Raw genomic sequence first — 22991 nt, 5'->3', positions numbered from 1 at the left:
ACAAACTTAGATTGAATCCTATCCTTGGTTCTTTTTTTTTTTAATATATTTTATTGATTTTTTACAGAGAGGAAGGGAGAGAGATAGTTAGAAACATCGATGAGAGAGAAATATCGATCAGCTGCCTCCTGCACATCTCCTACTTGGGATGCCCGCAACCCAGGTACATGCCCTTGACCAGAATCAAACCTGGGACCTTTCAGTCCGCAGGCCGACACTCTATCCACTGAGCCAAACCGGTTTCGGCTATCCTTGGTTCTTTAAAGTGAATCTAGTCAGGTTGCTAAATTTGTATCTAGTTCCTCATTTATAAAATGAAAGTGATAATAACAATGCTACCATTTACTGAAATCATACTATGTGCCAAACTATATGCCAAACTTCCCAACAACTATATACTGTAAATACCACTATATCCCCATCTCATAGATGAAAATAAGTTATAGAAAAATTAAGTAACAAAGGAGAACCAAGATGGCAGCATAGGTAAACACCTGAACTTGCTGTCTCGCACAACCACATAAAACTACAACTAAGCGAAAAACCGGATATCATCCAGAACCACGGGAAGGCTGGCTGAGTGGAAGTTCTACAGCTAGAAGGAAAGAGAAAAGCACATCTAGACTGGTAGGAGGTGCAGAGGTGCGGAAGAGCGAAGGTACGGAGGCGTGCACGGAAATGGGCCAGCAAATGGGTACGCTTTGGTCTTTTTCAGTTGGGAGGGAGATACAAACTCCCGACTGCTCTGAATTCCGGTATGGGGCGAGACTCTGGGGACCTTGGGTCTGGACTGTTTGGCATCAGGCCGGAACACGAGGGCGGCTTTCTCTCAGAAGTGGTCGCAGCATTCATTGTTCCTCCATGGGGTTGAGGGACACAGAGACCCAGGGACCTATCCGGGGCAGGGCTAATGGGCAACCATTGCTGTTTGCACCACCCCATGATTCCCAGAGACACGCCCCACCCAATTTACAACCCCACCCAAGCTGTGGGCAGAGGCGTTTGCATATGAATGGCCCTAGCCTTTGGCAACCTAACCTAACAAACTGCACCTGGGTCAAAGAACCCCAGAGCTTCCAAAAGAAGGCCTAAGGCTTGTCAGCTGCCTGCATTGCTTCACAGCTGCACCTCATCTGGGCACCTCCAAACCTCAAACAAAGAGGAGGAATCTGCAGATCTCTCTGTAGCTCCTGCTGGGTAGCCTCAGGCAGTGGCTGACTTTGTACCACCTTGGAGATCCAAGAGCCAGTGTACCCAGTGGTCAAAGTGAGACCACACCAGATTACAACTCTTCAGATCCATAGGAGACACACTCAGGGGGCAGACTTAGTGAGCATCAAAGCTCCACTGAAGCAAGTCCGGCTCCATAAGGGTGTCTCCAGCACAGCAGTTCTCCTATTGTAGACACAACTAGTCCTCACAGCCAATTGGTCTGGAGGTCAATTCCTCCCAGTGATACCAACAGCAACCAAGGCTTAACTACAACAAGATTGTGCACACAGCCCACAAAGGGGTGCACCAAGAGTGTCCACCTCAGGTGACTGGGGAGACTGAGCCACTGTGCCCTATAGAACACCTAGCACACAAAGCCACTCTATCAACACAGGGAAGCATAAAAAATGCAGAGACAAAGAAACAGGTCACAAATGACAGAAATGGAAGAAAGCAAACTACAGGATATAGAGGTCAAAACCACACTTATAATGTTACTTAAGAATCTTCTAGAAACCTCTGAGAAATTTAGTGAGATCCTCAAGGATATGAAAAAGGACCAATCAGAAATTAAGCATACACTGACTGAAATAAAGAATAATATACAGAGATCCAACAGCAGGCTAGAGGATCCCAAGAATCAAGTCAAAGATTTGAAATACAAAGAAGCAAAAAACACCCAACCAGAAAAGCAAAAAGAATCCAAAAATATGAAGATAGTGTAAAGAGCCTCTGGGACAACTTCAAGCGTACCAACACCGAATTATGGGGGTGCCAGAAGAAGAGAGAGAGCAAGATATTGAAAACCTATTTGAAGAAATAATGACAGAAAACTTCCCCCACCTGGTGAAAGAAATAGACTTACAAGTCCAGGAAACACAGAGAACCCCAAACAAAAGGAATCCAGAGAGGACCACACCAAGACACATCATAATTAAAATGCCAAGGGCAAAAGACAAAGAGAAAATCTTAAAAGCAGCAAGAGAAAAATAGTTAACTACAAGGGAGTACCCATACTACTGTCAGCTAATTTCTCAACAGAAACTATGCAGGCCAGAAGGGAGTGGCAAGAAATATTCAAAGTGATGAATAGCAAGAACCTACAACCAAGATTACTCTACCCAGCAAAACTATCATTTAGAATTGAAGGTCAGATAAAAAGCTTCAGATAAGAACAAGCTAAAGGAGTTCATCACCACCAAACCAGTATTATATGAAATGCTGAAGAATATTCTTTAAGAAGAGGAAGAAGAAAAAGGTAAAGATAAAAATTATGAACAACAAAGTGACAACAAATACATATCTATTAACAAGTGAATCTAAAAATTGAGTGAATAAAAAATATGATGAACAGAATAAACTGGTGAATATAATAGAATCAGGGGCATAGAAAGGGAGTGGACTGACAATTCTCGGGGGGAAAGGGGTGTGGAGGAGTTTGGGAAGAGACTGGACAAAAATCAAACACCTATGGGCGAGGACAATGGGGGAGGTAAGGGCATGGGGTGGGGTGGGAACCGGGGGGAAGGGGAGCTATGGGGAGAAAAAAGAGGAACAACTGTAATAATCTGAACAATAAAGACTTATTTTTAAAAAAATTAAGTAACTCTGAAGATCACACAGCCAGTAAGTGCAAGAGCTGGGATTTAAACTCACCTTGCAAAATTATTTGGAGGAATAAATTTGAAGGAGTAAGTAAAATACTCAGTGTTATTTTACTCAGTGTTAGTAGAGTAAAAATGAGAATGCCCCCTCTATTTTTGAAAGCAAGCATCTCTAAAGTAGTCTATAACATTAAAAAAAGATTTTTTAAATACTCTAAATATTAAACTTTTAACTGATTAAAGCTAGTTGTGTGCACTTCACCCAATTTACCCCTTATTCTTAATCTGCAAAATAATTATTATTTTTCTCTGTTTTACTGATGGGGAAAACACAATTCTGAAATGTTAAATAAACATCAATGGTGGCACAGACATAAGTCCTCTGACAAGAAGCTCCTTCTAGTTCAGGTGTTCATCCAAACCACTCAGCACCACATTCAATGTTTTTTCAAAGGCCACTCCTTAAACATCTTAAGCATTATATCTCTCATTATAGCACAGAACTAAAGTATTGTGAACTCCGGACTTAACTCTTCACCCTAATTCATGATGTTAGCACGTCACAAATGACACCATACCCTAATATACCCAAACTTTTTCTCTTACTTCTAGTTTGGGGTTGGGGGGAACCTGATGCTCTAATCTGTCAAAATATTATTATTAATGAAAAATTGAAAACAAAAACCCAGAATATAAAACTTACATAGCATTTTTATGAAGTTCTTTCATATGTGTAAAATCCTTGCAACTTTTAAAAGGCAGATATCAACTTAAAAATTAGCCTACTATTATTTGGTCAAACATTTAATTAACTCACCCCTAATGCTTTGGCAGGGCCTGACCAAATGATTTCGTGGGCCTTATATGCCTAAGGGCCAGACATTCCCACCTCTGATGTACAAAGACACTGAAACAAGAGGAATGGTACTGCTGGAAAACTACAAATATAGTACAAGGTATGTACACTTCATTAGGACTAGGCAAAATGTGAAATCTGGGAGGATAGACAACAATGAATGGCAGTGGAGAGGGAATTAAGGAGAGGATACTAAATTGCCTTACTTACCATACTAGGGAATCTAGACATCATCTCAAAGATTTTAAGTAGCCGGGGCCGGTTTGGCTCAGTGGATAGAGCATCGGCCTTTGGACTGAGGGATCCCGGGTTTGATTCCGGTCAGGGGCATGTGCCTTGGTTGCGGGCACATCCCCAGTGGGAGGTGTGCAGGAGGCAGCTGATCGATGTTTCTCTCTCATCGATGTTTCTAACTCTCTGTCTCTCTCCTTTCCTCTCTGTAATAAATCAATAAAATATATATTTAAAAAAAAAAAGATTTTAAGTATTCAAGAGTTACATGCTAACTTCTATCTAAGAGAGAGTATACCTACAATGACCCTTGGATGAAGGGCAAGCAGGCTTTCAGATATGCTCTTTTAGAATGGAAAGGTGGTTTTCCCCTCCATAACTCCACAGCCTAATCAAAATGTACTATCAAAACCATAAATCTCAAAAATATAGATAATATTACCACCAATAAAAATAAATGTAGAAAAATTTTAAAGCACATTTCTCCTTTGATTCTGGGGCAAGGTACTATGGAGAAATATTGGATCTTCTCAGCAATGACTAGCATAGTTAGAAAAGATTTAGGAAGAGGCGTTTCTCAGATTCACTGACATTTTTAATTAAAAAAAACTATCAACCTCCATGAACTGGCCAGAGGAATCCAACCTGTTTCATCTAGACAACCAAGTTTAAAAAGTTGGAGAGTCAAAGGCCCATACCATACCTTCATTGGTTCACCAAGAAATCTGGGCAAACAGCCAAAATTAGAGCTTCATTGCCAGGAAGACCAAGTAAACTATAATCAGAATACAAATCCCAAAATACAAAAACATTCAGTATTTTATTTCTCTAAGAAAAATGAGTTAAAAGCCAAAACATTGTTTTTTCTTTTCATGCTCAAAGTCACATTAAATCCCATACTTCATTCAAGAAGGATAATATGAATAACAGCTACCATTTATTAATTATATATGCCAGGCGCTATGAAAAATTCTTTATATGACTTATTCATTCCTCACAACTACCTAAGAATTACCTAGTATGTACTGCTTTACTGCCCTTCCCTTTTTAAAGATTTTTTTTTAAAAAAAGAGACACAGAAAAGTGAAGTAACTTGCCCAAGGTCTCACTGCTAGTGAGGGGAAAACATGGCAAAACAGATATATTAACTATTTCTGAAAAGATCATTAATACTCTAAGGAAAACACATCCCATTTGGTATTTTCAATCCCTAAATATCCAAAATATTTAAATAGTTTTATAGAGTTTATCATTAAGAAGACTGATCCTTTCCCCATAGCAATAGATGGTGACTAGACCCTAGTATGTAACTTTGTAGCACCACTCTACACAGCAGTCCAAAGGAGTTACGTTACATCCTACTCTGTAAAAACTGGTTCACTCATTTAGCACTGACTCAATTATTCAACAAAAATGTACTGAGCCGCATGTTCCAGGTACACAAATAATCAGTGAGACCATGTCCTTGGAAAATAGCACAGCACGTAGGAAAGAACACTCACAGGCTTTTGAGGCAGAAAACTTTGGAGATAAGCCCGAGCAGGCTCCAGATCTCTGAGCCTAAATGTTCTCACAAATAAATTTAATAATTATGACCACCTTACAAAATAATTTAAATAAGACAGCACATGCCTGGCTGGTGTGGCTCAATGGTTGAGCACCGACATATAAACCAGGTGGTTACAGTTCGATTCCCAGTCAGGGCACATGCCCGGGTTGCCAACTAGATCTCCATTGGGGGGCGTGCAGGAGGCAGCCAATCAATAATTCTCTCTCATCACTGATGTTTCTAACTCTCTCCCTCCCTTCCCTATGAAAGCAATAAAAATATATTTTAAATAAGACAGCATACATAAAGGGCCTACCACAATGTAGGCACACAATGAATGTTAATTCTCCTACCTCCAGAACTAAGGTTCCAGGCTGTCTAAGGATGCTGGCTGACAGGGGATTGTCAAGGGCGGGGGGGGGGGGGGGGGGGGGGAGAAAAAAGGATGCTGGTTGAAAGGTAAAATAATGCTCAGTACTGACTTGTCTAACCTACCTCCTCCAATCTCCTCTACCCAATCACAGTGAAAAATCAAAGTCATTACCCAAGATTACTTGGCTGTGGTTTCATCTGAATTTTTTGCCTACAGTAAATAGACACTCCAGGTTAAGGACAGGAAGACCCAATAATATACCAAGAGAACCACTTTTACATACAGCTATACACAGTTCCTTAAAGTCCACTTCATGCCTTTCCTTCACTACAAGGTAGTGAAGAATAAGCACCAAGCCCAATGATTTCCTAAAATCATGACAAAGTTGTAAAACTGCTCAACTCTAAAGTGTTTTGATTCTACTAGCCAAGGAAAAATCAACTGAATTCATGCTGGCTTTCAAAACAGTGTAATAAAATCACCTTTTCCCCCATAAGAAATAAACAAAGTCTTAAAACATAATCATACTAATAAATAAAAACATACCATCTTGTATTGAATCAAACAGTGATACCAAACCAAACTGTATTCTTCACAGACACATTAAAAAGAAAAAAAGCTAGTTTCAGTTTCACTAAAGAATGTTCTTCACCGAGACCAAAAAAAAACAAAAAACAAACAAACAAAAAAAAACCTAAAGGAGTTTATCACCACCAAACCAGTATACCAAGAAATGTTATAATTATATTAATAAATAAAAATATATCAGCTTGGCCCTGGCTGGGTAGTTCAGTTGCTTAGAGTGTCATACCAGTATGCCAAGGATGAGGTTCAATCCCCAGTCAGGGAACATACAAGAATCAACCAATGAATGCATAAATAAGTGAAATAGCAAATCAAAGTTTCTCTCTTTCTCTCTAAAAATCAATATATATATATATATATATATATATATATATATATATATATATATATATATATATATATATATATATATAATCTTGTATTGAATCAAGGCAGAGACACCAAACTGCATTCTTCATAGACCCACCAAGAAAAAGAGCTAGTTTCAGTTTCACTAAAGAATGTTCTTCATGGAGACAAAAAAAAAAGTGAAAGGAGTTCATTATCACCAAACCAGAATCACAAGAAATGCTAGAGACTTCTTTAAGAAGCAGCAGCTCTGGCCAGTGTGGCTCAGTTGGTTAAGTGTTGTCCCATGCACCAAAAGGTCACTGGTTCAATTCCTGGACAGGGCACATGCCCAATTGTGAGTCCAGTCCCTCGTTGGGGTGCATCAGGGAGGCAACCAATTGATGTCTCTTTCTCTTTCTCTCTCTCTCTCTCTCTCTCTCTCTCTCTCTCTCTCTCCTCTCTAAAATCAATAAAATTATATTTTAAAAAAGAAAATAAGGATCAAAAATATAACTGATAAAATAGCAATCACTATATATCTATCAATAATCACTTTAAATGTAAGTAGATTAAATGCTCCAATCAAAAGATATGGGTTGACTAAATGGACAAGAAAACAAGACCCACACATATGCTGCCTAGAAGAGATCCACTTCAGATTTAAAGACACACAGACTGAAAGTAATGGGATGGAAAAAGATATTTTATGAAAATGAAGAAGAAAAAAAGCTGGGGTAGTAATAGTACTATTTTCAGACAAAATTGACTTTAAAACAAAAGTTGTAACAAGAGATAAAGAAGGACCCAGGATTCCACTTCTGGGTATTTATCTAAAGAAACCCAAAACACTAATTCAAAAAGACATATGTATCCCTATGTTCACTGCAGCATTATTAACAATAGCCAAGATATGGAAGCAACCTAAGTGTCCATCACTAGAAAAATGGATAAAGAAGATGTGGTACATTTATACAAAAAATTACTCAGCCGTAAAAGAGTCAAAATTTACCATTTGCAATAGCATAGATGGACCTACAGGGTATTATGCTACGTGAAATAAGAGAGAAAGACAAACACCATACATTTTCACTTATATGTGGAATCTAAAAAAAAAAACAAAATAAATGAACAAATGAAAGAGCAACAAACTCATACACACAAAGAATAAACTGATGGCTGCCAGGTGGGAAAGGGAGTGAGGGGCTGGATGAAAAAGGTGAAGAGATTAAGAAGCACAAATTGACAGCTACAAAATAGTCATGGGGGTGTTAAGTACAGCACAGGGAATATAGTCAATAATACTGTAATAACTATGTATGGTGCCAATGGAATACTAGACTTACCAGGGAGATCTTTTTGTAAGTTATATAAATGTCTAATCACTATGCTATATAGCTGAAACTAATAAAATATTGAATGTCAACTGGAATTGAAAATTACTATTTTTAAATAATATAGTTTAAAATGCTTAATATTATTAAATTTCAATCCTCAATTATACATCTTTTGAATATTCTGTGAAACAGGAAGTACACATAAAGTACTTCTCCTGCGTACCAAACTACAAGAGTTGTCTCTAGGAAAAGCACTAAAAGCACTTGTGCAATTGAGTTGCAAGCTGAACTAGCTGCTCTTTTCATGAAACACCATTTTTACTTGAAAGAATGACTATGATTATTCAGACATAGATGTCTGGCAGACATTTTTTCAAAAATGAACAATGTGAGACTGTCACTTCAAGGAAAACAACTGTCAGTATTTGTTCCAATGATAAAATCTGAGCTTTCAAGCAAAAATTTTAAAAGACTTATCTGATGGGATTGGTGGTGATATTAACAAAAGTGATTTTTGACACTGTATAATAGAATATGTCAACATACAGTAGATCTGCATAATTCAGTGAATCAATATTTACCAAATGACCAATGCATGATGTTGCAATATCATGCAGGGGTAGAAGATCCATTCCAAGTAAAAAAACACTAAAGGATTTTAATGTAACAGAATATGGAACACTCATTGATATGGTTTCAGATTCCACAAGGCAATGGGCCTTTAAGAAACTTCCAGTTGTCAAGTTTTGGAATAGTACCTAAAAAGAAAATCCACAACTATTTTAAAAAGTAATAAAACATTCTTTTCTAGCCACATATATATGTGGGACTGCATTTTCTTTATATGCTACAAGCAAAACCACAAACTGCAACATATGGGATGTAAAAACAGATATGTATCCAGTCAGACAATAATGATATTTATAAAAACATTGCCTGGCCAGTGTGTCTCAATGGTTGAGCATCGACCTATGCACCGGTTTGATTCCTGCCCAGGTTGCAGCCTCAATCCACAGGAAGCAGCTGGTCAATGTTTCTTTGTCATGGATGTTTCTCTCCCTCTCCCTTCCCCTTTCTCTAAAATCAATGAAACATTTTTTTAAATATATATTTTTTATTGATTTCAGAGAGGAAGAGAGAGAGAGAGACAGAAATATCAATGATGAGAGAGAATCATTGATCCGCTGCCTCCTGCACACCCACTGGGGATCAAGCCTGCAACCCAGGCATGTGCCCTTGACCAGAATCGAACCCAGACCCTTCAGTCCACAGGCTGATGCTCTATCCACTGAGCCAAACCAGCCAGGGCTGAAACATATTTTAAAAGAGAAAAGAAATATGTAAAATGTTATTCTAATTTTTTTTGGCCTGGGATACATATAGTTATTTTCATAAACATATGCTAACATTTTTATTAATTTTTAGAGAGAGAGGAAGGGAGAGGGATAGAGAGATAGAAAAATCAATGAGAAATATACATGATCAGCTGCCTCCTACACACCCCCTACTAGGGATCATGCCCGCAAACACAGGCATATGCCCTGACCAGGAATAATCAATTATATCAGCGACCTCTCAGTATATGGGATGATGTTTAATCAACTGAGGCCAGGTCTATATTTTCTATATAAACATAAACCCACCCTGGCTAGTTTGGCTCAGTGGATAGAGTGCTGGCCAGCGGACTGAAGTGTCCCGGATTCGATTCCTATCAGGGGCACATGCCCTGGTTGCGGGCTCGAAACCCAGTTGGGGGCGTGCAGGAGGCAGCCAATCAGTGATTCTCTCTCATCATTGATGTTTCTATCTCTCCCTCTCCTTTCCTCTCTGAAATCAATAATATATTTTAAAAAAATAAAATAAACATAAATCCATACATACACTTGTCTTATGCTCACCTTCAGAAGTTCTGCTAGCACAGTTCTGTTAGAACTAGAACATGTCATTTTTCTTAAAACAAATCTGCAGGTGATTCTGATGTATAGCCAAGGTATTACTCATAGACAAGAGTTTAAAACCAGGGAGCTTTATATATAGTATAGTAAAAAGAACAAGAGCTTTGAAACAAGGCAGATCAGGTTTCTAATACAAGTTTCTCTTCTATTACTAGCTATGTAGCCAAATGCAAACTACTCATTACCTATAGGCATCAGTTGCTTCAGTTTCTTCTTCTGTAAAATGGGCACAATGCCCTATATTCTAAACGTGAGAATCAAATTATAAAAGAGAGTAAAAGCAACCCGCATATATCCCATCATTCAAATATTATGCCTCTTTGTCTTTCCATCCTCATCCTCTATTAATCCTAAGTCCTTAGACAAATTATCCTCTTGAGTCTTGATTACTTCATCCTTAAAATGAAAATAATGCAACATGACAAACTTGTACTCTGTAGATCAAATAAAATGGTACGATTTTATTTGCAGAAGTATAGTGTAACTATATATATACAGATAAGGATTTCTGCTATCAACTCAAAATAAAAGAACACATCAAGAAAACAATAAAAGAAGCTAGAAAATATGAGCATCAGCAGAAACTGTCAAGATTGAAGGACATGATCAGAAGGCAAATCAAGATCATAACATCAATTCAACCAGGGATTGATGTTTACTGTGAAAAACATATCATCCCAGTATTCCTTCAACATGTCTGTATGTAATAAAAGGTGCAGTCTATATCATCAGAAAAGCAGGCATATTCTGAAAGGACCCAGATACCTGCCTAAATGGAGGGAGGAGGGAAAGTTGTGTTGCAGCTTTATAAACTAAGCACCTTCATACAGAGATCAAAGGCCCTTTTTAAAAAAAATTTTTTTTTTGAATTTCAGAGAGGAAGGGAGAGTAAAGGAGAGAAAGGGAGAGATAGAAACATCAATGATGAGAAAGAATCATCAATCAGCTGCCTCCTCCATGCCCCGCACTGGGGATCGAGCCTGAAATCCAACCCAAGCATGTGCCCTCACCGGGAATCAAAACATGACCTCCTGGTTCATAGGTGTGTTTTCAACCACTAAGCAACACTGGCCAGGCCAAATAGCCCCTTTTTTAAAAATGTTAAACTTTTACATAAACAGAGCAGTTTGACAAACAAGATTCTGTGCAATTGTTCTCAATACTAAAGATATGCCTAACTGCCAGAGGAACTAAATTTTATAATAAATAAAACAAGAAATATAAACTTGTTTTAGTCTCTTTGCTTATCAATATTCTACAATTTCAAGTTTGATTTCTGATAACATACCAGAGACTGTCAAGCTATGGCATACTCATGGCCTGTTTTTGAATGGCCTATGAACTAAAAATAAAACATGAGGAGGAAAAGGGGGGGAGATGAAGAGAGAAAAAATGAAGAGAAAATTAATAAATAACAGAGACTGTATGTGGCCTGCAAAGCCTAAAATGTTTTTTCACAGAAAGCATTTGCCAAACCCTGAGCATACCATCTTGCTGTCTTCTACTTTTGAACCTTGTGTTATACATCATCATTATCAAAGCCTTTATCAATCCAATTAAATTCTAAATTCCATTCTAAATTAAATAAAAATCTATATCTAGAAAAACACATATCACCTTACTCCTTATTAGAATACCATTCTACTATTTTGTCATCTATCCTTACGAAGTTCAGTTCAAAAGCTAATCATTCACAAAGCACCCTCCAGGAGAAGTTAGGACTATAAAGGTGACTAGGACACTGTCCCTACTCCCAAGAAACTTAAAGTGAAGGAGTAAAGGGTCCCGGGTTCAATTCCGGCCAAGGGCATGTACCTTGGTTGCGGGCACATCCCCAGTCGGGGGTGTGCAAGAGGCAGCTGATTGATGTTTCTCTCTCATCGATGTTTCTAACTCTCTATCCCCTTCCCTTCCTCTCTGTGAAAAATCAATAAAATATATTTTTAAAAAAATAAAAATAAAATAAAGTGAAGGAGTAAACAGTTAATTTTTCTAATACAGGGTAAGTACTATAACACAGACATGCACTGGACGCTCACTGTGAACAAAATGGGGACACTTATGACAACCTTAAAAATTCTGAAAGGTTTCTTAGAAGAGATGCACTCAACCCAGAAGGATGAATAAAAGGAAAAACAGCATGAGCAAAGGTGTGAAACTGCAAGATATCTGTAGAAACTACATGCTGTGTAGTATTACCAGTAATGGGAGATCAGGCAGAAGGAGTACATAGAGACAGGCCACAGAAGACCTAATATGTCATGGCAAGGAACTTAAGATTTCAAAGCCAATGAAGGAATTTAAGGAGGGGAATGACACAGACATTTATACATGGTTGGGTAGAGATGTTCTGGCTGCTATGTGGACTATGGGTTTACTATATGGGTGATACAGAAACCAGTTAGGAGGCTAGTATACATGTCCCGGTGAGGTTAGAGTCTGAACTAACTTGGTAATAATAGGAGAGGGGGGATGAATTGCAGAAATATTTGCATGGATTTATTTTTGACTCCAAGAAAGGAGGGCGAAGAGAGGACTAATGGTACAGAGTCACACCCTGAGTGACTGGATGAATGGTAGTACCTTTAAGTTAGGACAAATCCACAGAAGATGTGGTTCTTGCTCTCTGTGTGGGAGGGGGTACAAAATAGGAGACGTCAGAATAAGTAGATGGGGAAAATGAGTTCTCTTTTGCACCTACTGAATTTGAGAATCACTGAAATAGATGCATATGGAGGCCAGTAGCTAGTGAAATATGCAAGTCTGGACTTCAGGAGATAGCTCTGAGCTGGAGACAGAAATTTGAGAGTCATCAGTATATAGCTAGAAGAAAAAGCAAATAGAGTGGGCAAGACTACTGAAGGAAAGAATCTTAAAAAGTCCAATGAGCGAAGAAATATCAACATTAACTGAGAAAGCAGAATTAATAAAGATCTCTTCTTAAATTTCTGCTTCGAAAATCTCTTCCTGCTAAACAACAAACTGAAAAGGGCAAAAAGCATGAGATATGTTCATTAATACATTTCATCTAATAGACAAAGTAAAGATTAAGGAATTCAGCAGGGATCAGGCTCTCCGGGTGCAAGGCACAACATATGGAAAGAATAAAAGCATGACAGCACAGCATATTTAGATATTTGCTTATTTGGTTTTTATAGTAGGTGTACATGCTAGAAGGCCTTTAAAAACAGGTACAAACCAAGGCCAACAAAAACACTGGAAGGGAACAATCAAGGAAGACTGTTGTCGACAACCTGAATCATTCTTAACCTCTCCTTCCCTAGCATATCCACATACCCTTCAGATCTCAACTCAAGCATTAACTCTTTCAAGCAACTCTCTTTCCTGATCCCCCAAGCAGATCAGGCCATGCCAATCTCCGTTCTTCCCATGCCTCTTGTCCACACTCCCACTGCAGCATATATCACACTATCCTACAATTATGTGACATGTCTGTCTCCCCACTAGATTGACTATAAACTATAAGCTCCTTAAGAGCAGGGAATTTTAATTTTTGTATCCCATACTCCCAGCACTCCCTATTATCTAATAATCACTCAATAGATATTTGTTGAATAGATGTCTTAGACATATCTGTCACGTCTAAGACTACTAGCTCCTTAGCCTTGGACTGCACTGCAGTTATGGGTTTATGTTCTTTGTTTTGCTTTACTTATAGTAATATTAAAATAAAATTATAATACAAAATGTAAAATGAGCGAGGGGAGATGTATCCCAGGAAAATACTAACAAAAAAATATCCTGAAGGAAAAATTAGCTCTAAACAATTCATAAGTAAAATAAAAATAATAATTGTAACTACCATATTAAGTACAAACAATGTATGCGCCAATGTTCCAGGTTCTTTGTTCTTGTCTCTTTAATCCACACAACAACCCAAAAATGGAGTATTATCTTCCTTCTACATATGCACAAATATTTTGTCTCACTTTACTCTGTCTCTGTAATAAGGTACAGGTAAAAAAAAAAAAAACTAACAAGGAAATGACTATATTTGTTTAAATACTGCATTCTCCACTTCAATAGCTTCATTTTGAGCTAGTCAATACAATTAATGTGGAAACAGGTCCCATAAATTCCTTAGGAGAAAGTCCTTTAGCACCTTCTCCATCCCACTATATCCAACAATCTTCAAGTTTCAAGGGAGAAACTGTGAACTGACCATGTACTACCTCCTCCACTGGCAAAACCCTTTAGAAAGGCAATAAACCAATTATGTCAGGCTTCTTACCTTTGTGTGGGGTGCCCTCCTCATTTGTTTTGTAAAGTAGGAGGGGGGAAACCCCAACTACCATTTATATAGTCCTTTACAGTTTAAGATGTATTTTCACATTTATCTCATCTGAGCCTGATTTTACAGATAAGTAAACTGAAGCTCCAACAGATAATGAATTTGGATTTCAAATCTCTTAGACCAGCGGTTCTCAACCTTTGGGTCGCGACCCCTTTGGGAGTCCAATGACCCTTTCACAGGGGTCGCGTAAGACCATCGGAAAACATATATTGAATATATAATTACATATTGTTTTTGTGATTAATCACTATGCTTTAATTATGTTCAATTTGTAACAATGAAAATACATCCTGCATATCAGATATTTACATTACGATTCATAACAGTAGCAAAATTACAGTTATGAAGTAGCCACGAAAATAATTTTATGGTTGGGGTCACCACAACATTAGGAACATTGAGAACCACTGTCTTAGACAAAAGAAATTCTTGGTGTTTAGGTTGCCAAGCTTCTGATATGTGTAACTGATATGTATACTATGTATCCTATTCATGGTACTCTGTACAGCAGATAACAGACCCTCCTGCACAATCAGGCAATAATCAATGTACCAGACTATTTTTCTGCAAAAAGATGCACAAAAATTTTGACCAAAAGACTTATGAAAACATGATGTGAAACTAAAATGGTATAACAAAGAATTAGTCTCTAGCAAATAAAGAACTCCTACCAATGAGAACTCCTGCTCTTTCACAGCTCACAAAGGCTGCTACTACTCACTCCGATTCCTATTTCCAAGTATGACTGATCCATACCTGGATAACCTAATCATCCATAAATGCAAACTGGCTTCCTCTTGCCATCTAGATTAAGAATTGTTGCTGGGTAATGGGATTACAGACAATGATTTTGTTCCCTTTTACTTTTTTGTAATTTCTAATTTCTACCATGAGCATATGTTAATAATGGAAGAAATAAAGTTCTTTTAAAGTTAAAAATAAGTTAATAATAAGAATAAAGCAAGTCACAAAAGAATACTTACAGTATAATTCTATTTACATAAAAATGCTAAGGTAAAAAATATATTTTTTATGACATGTATTTGTTTGGTAAAACTATAAAGAAAAGCAGGGAATAGTTTACACAAAATTCAGGAAACTAGTTACTTCTGAGGGAGAAGAGAGAGGGAGACTCCATCAGGCAGGGAATTGCAAGAGGCTTTAAAGGTACTAGGAATCTCCCTTTTGTTAAGCTGGTAACAAAAACAGGCCTTCAATTTATCATTCGTTAAGTTGAAAATGTATGTTATATACACTTTTATACATATGGCTTGTTTCACAATTTAAAAAAGAAAACTAAACAGGGCTAAAGAATCAGAATTTGGGGAATGTAACCCAGACTCTTCCACTTGCTGACTATAACCTTAAGCAAGTCCATTTAACTTCTCAGAGGAGTTTTTTCTCCTTATTTTATACATGAAGAAGCTAACAGCTATCATATGTTTAGCACTTTACTGTTTCAAGTTCCTAGACTACAGTACAAACATGCAAATATGTAGGTGAACTCTGAATGAAATGATAATACCAAGTAATACTTCCTTAATAAATAGAACATAATACTAAGAACTCAATGTGAGGACATACAAGGCTATTCACATTCTAGTCTTCCTATCTAATAATGGCAATTACTAATATTTTTTAATGTATACTATATAACATACTGTGTTAAATGCTTTCCATAGATTATTCTGTTCAATAATCAAAAAAAAAAAAAAACTTCATAAGATTAGGTCTCTCATGCCTACTTTACAGATGAGACCATTGTGCCCAAGGTCATACAACTAATAAATGGTGGATAGACCTCAGAATCCACACTCTTCACGACCACATTAGTTTTGCCTCACTTCTCCCACTATATTTAAATCGTCTGTCTCTCCCACTACACTGAAAGCTGTTTTTTGTTCATTTTCATTTCCCCTGGCACTAAGCAGGCAATAAGTAAATAAATACTGAGCAAATATTTCATATATACACAGTGTTTTCAGGACATAAAGTTATTTCAGGACATGAACTGATTTGTTCCCCTTGACAGCTTTATGAAGTATGAAAGTTTTTTTAAAAACCATTTTAACCATATTTGAGTGTACAATTCAGTAGAAGTAAGTATATTCACAATGTTGTATAACCTTTACCACTAAGTATGAAAGTTTTTTAATGACTACTGAAATCACTCAGCTATCAAATTCTAGAATGGGGATTTGAACCCAGGACTCTTGACCCCTAAATTTACAGGCTACTCATTTTACCAAAGTACCTGTCTATTAATACCTCCTTCTGCTCTCCCCTTCACACCAGAATACTGGAAGAACCAAATGAGGTAAAGAGCCCTGGCCGGTGTGGTTCAGTAGTAAGAGCATTGGTCTGTGCACCCAAGGGTCTTGTGCGGGAGGCAACCAGTCCATGTGTCTCTCTCTTTCTCTCTCTCCCTCTCTCCCCTCCTACTTCCCATCCACTCTCTCTGAAAAGCAATGGGGGGGGGGGGGGGGAGAATATTCTCAGGTGAAGATTAACAAAATGAGGTAAAGATACTAAAACACTTTACATACATTTCTATAGCACAGGTGACCACAGTTGGGGGAAGGGGATGGTAATCCACCAAGATATTTCTCCCAGGTGATTACTTTTCATTTGGAGCTTTCAAAAGCTAGGGCTTTATAAATATCCCACCTCTATATCAAGCTCACAGATCCACAAAAACAATGTCAGTATCCCAAAGTGAACTTATATGGAGAAAAGATTGCATTAATTCAATTACACTCTCATCAAATGAACAGGTAATTGCTCAAACCTGATTTTTATTGTAATAAAGCTTCCTCATTAAAAAACAAAAATAAAACAAAAACACTTTCATTCTAAGGATTAAATCTAACCTTCCATCATTCTACCCATTATGGAACTACAAAAAAAAAAAGAAAGAAAAGCATTCTAAATATTGGGTATTTTAATATGCTCAACTATGAAAGGCAAGGAAAATGATTCGCTTGTGAGCCGAACTCTGAGGCTTAAACAAAAAAGAATGATTTTGATTCGTTGGTGCCAATTTTAGTCTTTTTACATCTCTCCCCATTTTTTTCTCAGTTTGAGCTCTAAAATCAACAGCCACTTCTTTAAACATATCATAGTTGATGCAATTAAGTCCAGAAAACTGTTTCCCTAAAGATATTTCTTCCATGCACATCCCTCTCTACTTCCCAGCATCACCATTCTGCCATGAAAATAAACATACTATTAAGCATTAAATAAAATTGGAGATATTGTTTCTGTAGTTATTGTAATGTGTCTACATCAAAGCCATCCCCTAAAAAATAAAATAAAATTCTACATGATTTATCCATATCTGATAGAATTCTTACCACCTGAATTCCTTCAGAAGAAATTCAATCTATAGAAATATAGTCCAATTATTATAATCTTATCAAGTAATGTCAGAAGAGAATCAAATGAAAAACTCCATTAATACCAAACCATCTTACCAATGAATATTTATGACATTTCCATATTTTCTGTCCTATCTGTTTACATAAAGCAGTGGTGCCAAGATTCATCTCAGGATTATTAGCCTGCAATACAATGATGGGCCTAATTGCCTTGCAAACCAGGACACCAATAAATGGAGTCTTCAAGCAATCAATTTTAAGAAGAAAAAAGGCCTAAGCTCTTTCTGCATACATGCACGCTCCCTGACTGGGAAATAAATTCAGCCTCATATTTTTCAATCTCATTCACCAGTTCTCAAGCAAAGAATGCTACCTCAAGCCCATCAAATCTACTTAATTCCAAAATCCAGGACTAATTTTTAATGTACCATGGGGGAGGGCGGAGAGGAGACAGCAGAGACGTCTTATAGAAAGATATCTGTCACATTCATCTTTATCTTCTCCACCTTTTATTTGGGATTGGGTTTTTTCTCCTAACCTTCTTGTTATATGAACACAGATATACCTCATTTTACTGCACTTTGCTTCATTGCCATTCACAGGTGTTGCAGTTTTTACAAATTTAAGGCAAGACCTTCCACCAGCAATAAGACCGCAACTCGCTTGATAGCAATTCTCGTTTATCACTGAGGTCTGGATCCGAACTGCACCATCTCCAAGGTGTATGCCTGTAATAGGACACACACTCGCCTTCTTAATTCTACCCTAACCAAAGCCCCTCTCAACTTCACCCTTTAGGCCGATTTACTTCCAAATATGATACCAACATAAATGAAAAAATAAAAATAAAAAGATTTAACAGCTTAGGACATCTTCCAGGAAAGAGAATCTTTACTGTGCCTTCTCTCTCCCCGACAAAGTCCCCTCTGAAGACTGTCTCTCTCCAAACCACAGCCTCCAAAGCTGTCCATGTAAGTCCAACCCTTAACCCTCTTCTGTCGCTGGGAGGACATCCGAATCCTGCCTTTTCATCCCACCCACCCCTTTCCAGCACCGTTCACTGCCCCTCTCCCTCCGCTCTGCCCCATCCACGCCAACGCCGTGCCTCCGCTCCCTAAGGAACCCCTCCGCCACCGCACCCTCACAGCCCCCTCTCCTGTCCCAACAGCTCATCCCAGACCATCCCTTGGCCACCTTGACCAAGGGACGCGCTCTTCAAGGGACCATCCCCCACCTCGCTCACCACCTGCCCCTGTTCTTTCAGGGAGTCCATCCGGCTCAGCAGCGTCTGCGGTGCCCTCTGCCTCGACCCTGCACCCGAAGAGCCCCCACCAATGCCCCTTCCGGTGGCTCTAATCTAAGCTCACCCTAAACCCCAGCCCGCGGTGCCCCCGCCCAATGTCAATCCCGGCCCGCCCATTTCTAACGGACCCCCCTCCTGCCAGCTCACCCGCACACTCCCCTCCCTGAAAGTCCTATCCCCACCAGCTCCTGCTGCAACCTCCATAAACATTCCCCAGGAAAACCCCAAATTCTGCCTCCTCTGCTCTCCGAAACCACGCCATTCATTAAGTCTCCACAAATTCCATCACCCCTAGATGGCAAACGCCGACTTCAAACCCAGGTCTCAATCCGTGCCAAGCCCCCCACCCCCGGCCCCCACCGCCCCTCTCAACCTGCCCGGGGTCCACCCCGGATTCCGCCCGCCCGCACGAACACCCCGCGAGGGTCCTCGCCCACCCTGCCATCCCACGCTCTGGCAAGGGCCCCTCACCCCGCGCTCCAGCTCGGATCCCAAACTGTCAATTGCTCGGATCCCAAATCCACCCCCCTCCTCCTCCGGGCCCCTCCCCCACGAAAAGCCACCCCGCTCCGGTCTCATCATCCAGCTCGCCCCAAACCTCCCCAGATTCCACCCCAGCCCCACGCTCCGGGGTTCCGGGTCCAGCTATTCCCCACTCAAAGTCCTCTTCCCCTGTCGCCCCCCCCCGCCCCCCAAAAAACACACAAAAAAAACCTGCGTGGGTCCCACCCTCACCCCACCCCCGGCCCCAGCCCGCGCCCGGACAAGTCTCCCCGCCGGCCCGCCGTTCCATCGCGACCTCAGCCCCTTCCCCCAGCCCGCGCTCCGCAGCCCCCGCTCCCATTCTCCCCAGCACCGCCGGCCCAGGCTCCCGGCGAGCGGACCGGGAAGGGGGGGTCTCCTCACCGGCGAGCCGCTGCAGGCGAAAACGGCGGCGGCGGGGGCTGAGGCAACGATGCCCTTGTCTTCTCCGGAGGCTACGGAGGCGACGCACTCGCTCCCTCGCCTGTGTCCAGTAAGGTGGCGGATGGCGCGCAGGGACCGGGAGCCTCCTCCTCCTCCGCGACTCGGCTCTGAAGCCTCTGCAGTAGCTGCCGAGAAGCCCGACGGGTGGGGGAGGGGACGCTCCGCTGCGGGCGAGGGAGGAGGAGGCGAGCGGAGGGGGGGGCGCGGGGGACCTATGAGAAGGGCGGGGAAGGAGGAGCCGGCGCAGCGCCGCCACACGTCCCACAGCGGCGGCGAGAGCGGGGACCACAACTCCCGGCATGCCTCGCGCCGGCCCGCGCGCGGCCTGCGCCGGCCGCCTCGCTCCCCGCGCCCCGGGCCGAGGGGCCGCGCCCTCCGGGGCCTGGGACAATGGGATAAAGCATCGGCGGCGGCTTTTGTAGACTCAGAGACCGCAGGCGAGAGTAGTTGGGGCGCCCCGCGGCCCCGTCCCCGGGTGGCGATGTTCTCAGTATCTCCAACTTATTTAGGCGCGCGCACACACACAAACGCTCTCGCGCGCACACACGCCGCCGCCTTGCCCGCTGGACTACATCTTCCAGCATGCGCCACAGCCTCCAGCCTTCCTTCTCCGGTCCCTGCGAGATGCTGGCAAACGCAGTTCCCAGTCCTGCCTCCATGTTAAGAAAAGGAAGGGAAGGAGAGGAAAAAGGAAAGGAATGCGCCGGCCGGCGGAGGACAGGCCTGAGTGGATGAGGTCACCGGGGAGACTGCGCTCTCGCCGTCCCCGCGGCCACTGTCTCACAAAACCCAGGCAGCCGCTTCCTCCCGGCCTCCCTGTCAACCCAAGGGCGAAACTCGAGTCCAAATGTGAAAAGGACAGGATTCTGGACCCAGCGCTATTACTTTTTAAAATTTACCTCCAAAAGGCCATCGGACAATTTGGAAAAACAAGGAACGCAAGAGGTTGTTACAGAAGATTGTCGATGATGGCGGGGAAACGCACATGTTCATCCACGGGGGCTGCTTGAACGGTATATACAAACAATGCAGTGCTAAGCAGCAGCCATTTAAAATCTATGTGTTGGCATGAGGAGCCATTCACATTTTATTCTCAAGGGGGGAAATGGGTTACACAACAGCATGTTCCAACTGATAGGAAGTTTGAGACAATATTCTATAATCGTAGAAAGATTTCAAGAAAGAGGTTCCCCAAAAATACCAGTGATTATCTTCGAGGAAAGAGTGTCAGATTTTAAGTAATTTTAATTTTCATATTGCCTGAATGTGGAAAAGCAATTCCATTTTTTAAGCTATAAGACTATTTTCAAAAATACAATTTCCATACCCAACAACCATATCTTTGCTGCCTAAAAGCTTTTCGTGGTTTCCTATTGCCCTCAGTGGTGCTCTAGGCCGAGGCCTGTCTGGTTTTTCTGGGAGCTCAACACTACTATTAAAACAAGTGATGGTGTTCACTTAAAATCATAAAAAAAATACATTACATTAGCAGGGAGGATTTTCTCAATTTTCATTGTCTCTTCTCAAAGTTTTTCTGCTTCTGATCTTTCTGAACCCTAATCTCCAACTGAATCTTAAAGCTCAGGACAAAATCCTGCCCTCCCTAGGACATGTTTTAGGCACACTGCTTTTCCTTACATCTGAATTCTTACAGCCGCGGTTTCTCATCTGTGGCCCGGAGTCCACCACTGTGGGGAGAGGGAGTGAGGCTGGAGGAACAGTTATTGTAAAGGCTCTACAAAGCTCTACTTAAACAAAGCATTCTCTATAGACTGAATAAATGTCTTACTCTTAAAACACTTTTTTTCTTTCCGTGTCCGGTTCTCCTAGAATATAAAATGTGGTGTCAGATAATCTCTGATGTAGCATAAGTCTGGTATTCAATTACAGTATTTTAGATTTCATGTCATTATTCTGCAGTGTTGTACAAGAAATACCCAGAACATTTGAGCTCCACTAGCCAGCCCACAGGAGAACGGCAGGCCTACCAGAGAAAGCCCGTGTTGCCTAGGTCAGAGTTGAACAGTCCTGCCGCAGCCCATCCATCAGCTTCACCCCACCTAAATCTAGTTACACCCCTGTCCCTTAGGAATCACTTTCCCAAAATAATATCAGGCGCTGTCTTTTTTAAAACTTTGTATCCCATTTTTCAATCTTATTCTCCCAGCCTTAAAATTCCACCCCCACCTCCAAAAAAACATCCTATTCTACTGTTCTGGGACGTGTTGACTATGTCCTTTCCCCTCTCTGAGTTGCTTTGGCCATCCTCTCTTCTAAACCCTTTTCACTCCTCCTCCTCCTCTTCCCTACTTCTCCAAGTGGCAGAAAGTGGGGGCTGGGTGATGAAAATTAGAAGGCATCTGCTCTGTCCTGTGAGTGAAGGATTTTTTGAGTTAGGGGAATCAATATTCGGAAGCTTACTGGACTAGGAGTCTGAGAATCAGATCCTGAATTAGACTTTGCCATGAGCATGCTGGGTGACCTTTAGTAAGTCCTTTTCTGAACCCCAGTGTTTATATCTGTAAATGGAAAGAATAATGCCTACCCTGTCACCTCATAAGATTATTAGAAGAATCCAATAAAATAATATGTATGAAAGTATATTGACTATTGTAAAGTGTCATTTATAGTCCAAACCCTTCATCTAATTTGAGAATTATCTTTCCAAATCCCTGCCAAGTCTTGGCATATATACTCTTTACTCAGAATTATTATTAATGAATTTATTAAAGTATTTAAAGAATTTAACTCTATTAAGCCAATTTAATGCCTTGATAAATTTTCTATAAAGCACATGTTAGGGTCGCCAAGGAGGAATGCACAAGGCCAGAGTGGTGAGGGATTATGAATTTATTAGGTCATCTGGATACCAGATGGGCTTAGCCCCAAAATGGCACCAGCTCCCAAAGACAGGAGTCAGAAGTTTTTAAAGGACTCTAGGCAGGCTTTTTCTGGGCGGAGAATTCTCTGCGCAGGTCCGGATCCTGGGAGGTCCGCAGGG

General features: G+C 40.5%; 1 protein-coding gene across 4 annotated transcripts in view; it reads right to left on the bottom strand.

Annotated features, from left to right (window-relative positions):
- Nucleotides 1-20193, bottom strand: part of FAM168A (family with sequence similarity 168 member A) — a 178148-nt gene extending 157955 nt beyond the window's left edge. For 2 of the 4 annotated variants that reach the window (XM_059708506.1, XM_059708509.1), the window contains exon 1: nt 19931-20193. The gene's annotated coding sequence lies outside the window, so the exon portion shown is untranslated. The remainder of the gene's footprint in view (nt 1-19930) is intronic. The other 2 variants (XM_059708507.1, XM_059708508.1) reach the window with 2 other exon arrangements.
- Between the last annotated feature and the right edge of the window lie 2798 nt (nt 20194-22991).

Source organism: Myotis daubentonii, chromosome 9 (assembly GCF_963259705.1).
Source record: "Myotis daubentonii chromosome 9, mMyoDau2.1, whole genome shotgun sequence".
Lineage (NCBI taxonomy): Eukaryota > Metazoa > Chordata > Mammalia > Chiroptera > Vespertilionidae > Myotis > Myotis daubentonii.
Note: the sequence above shows the minus strand (reverse complement) of the source record. Positions and strands in the feature narration are given on the sequence as shown.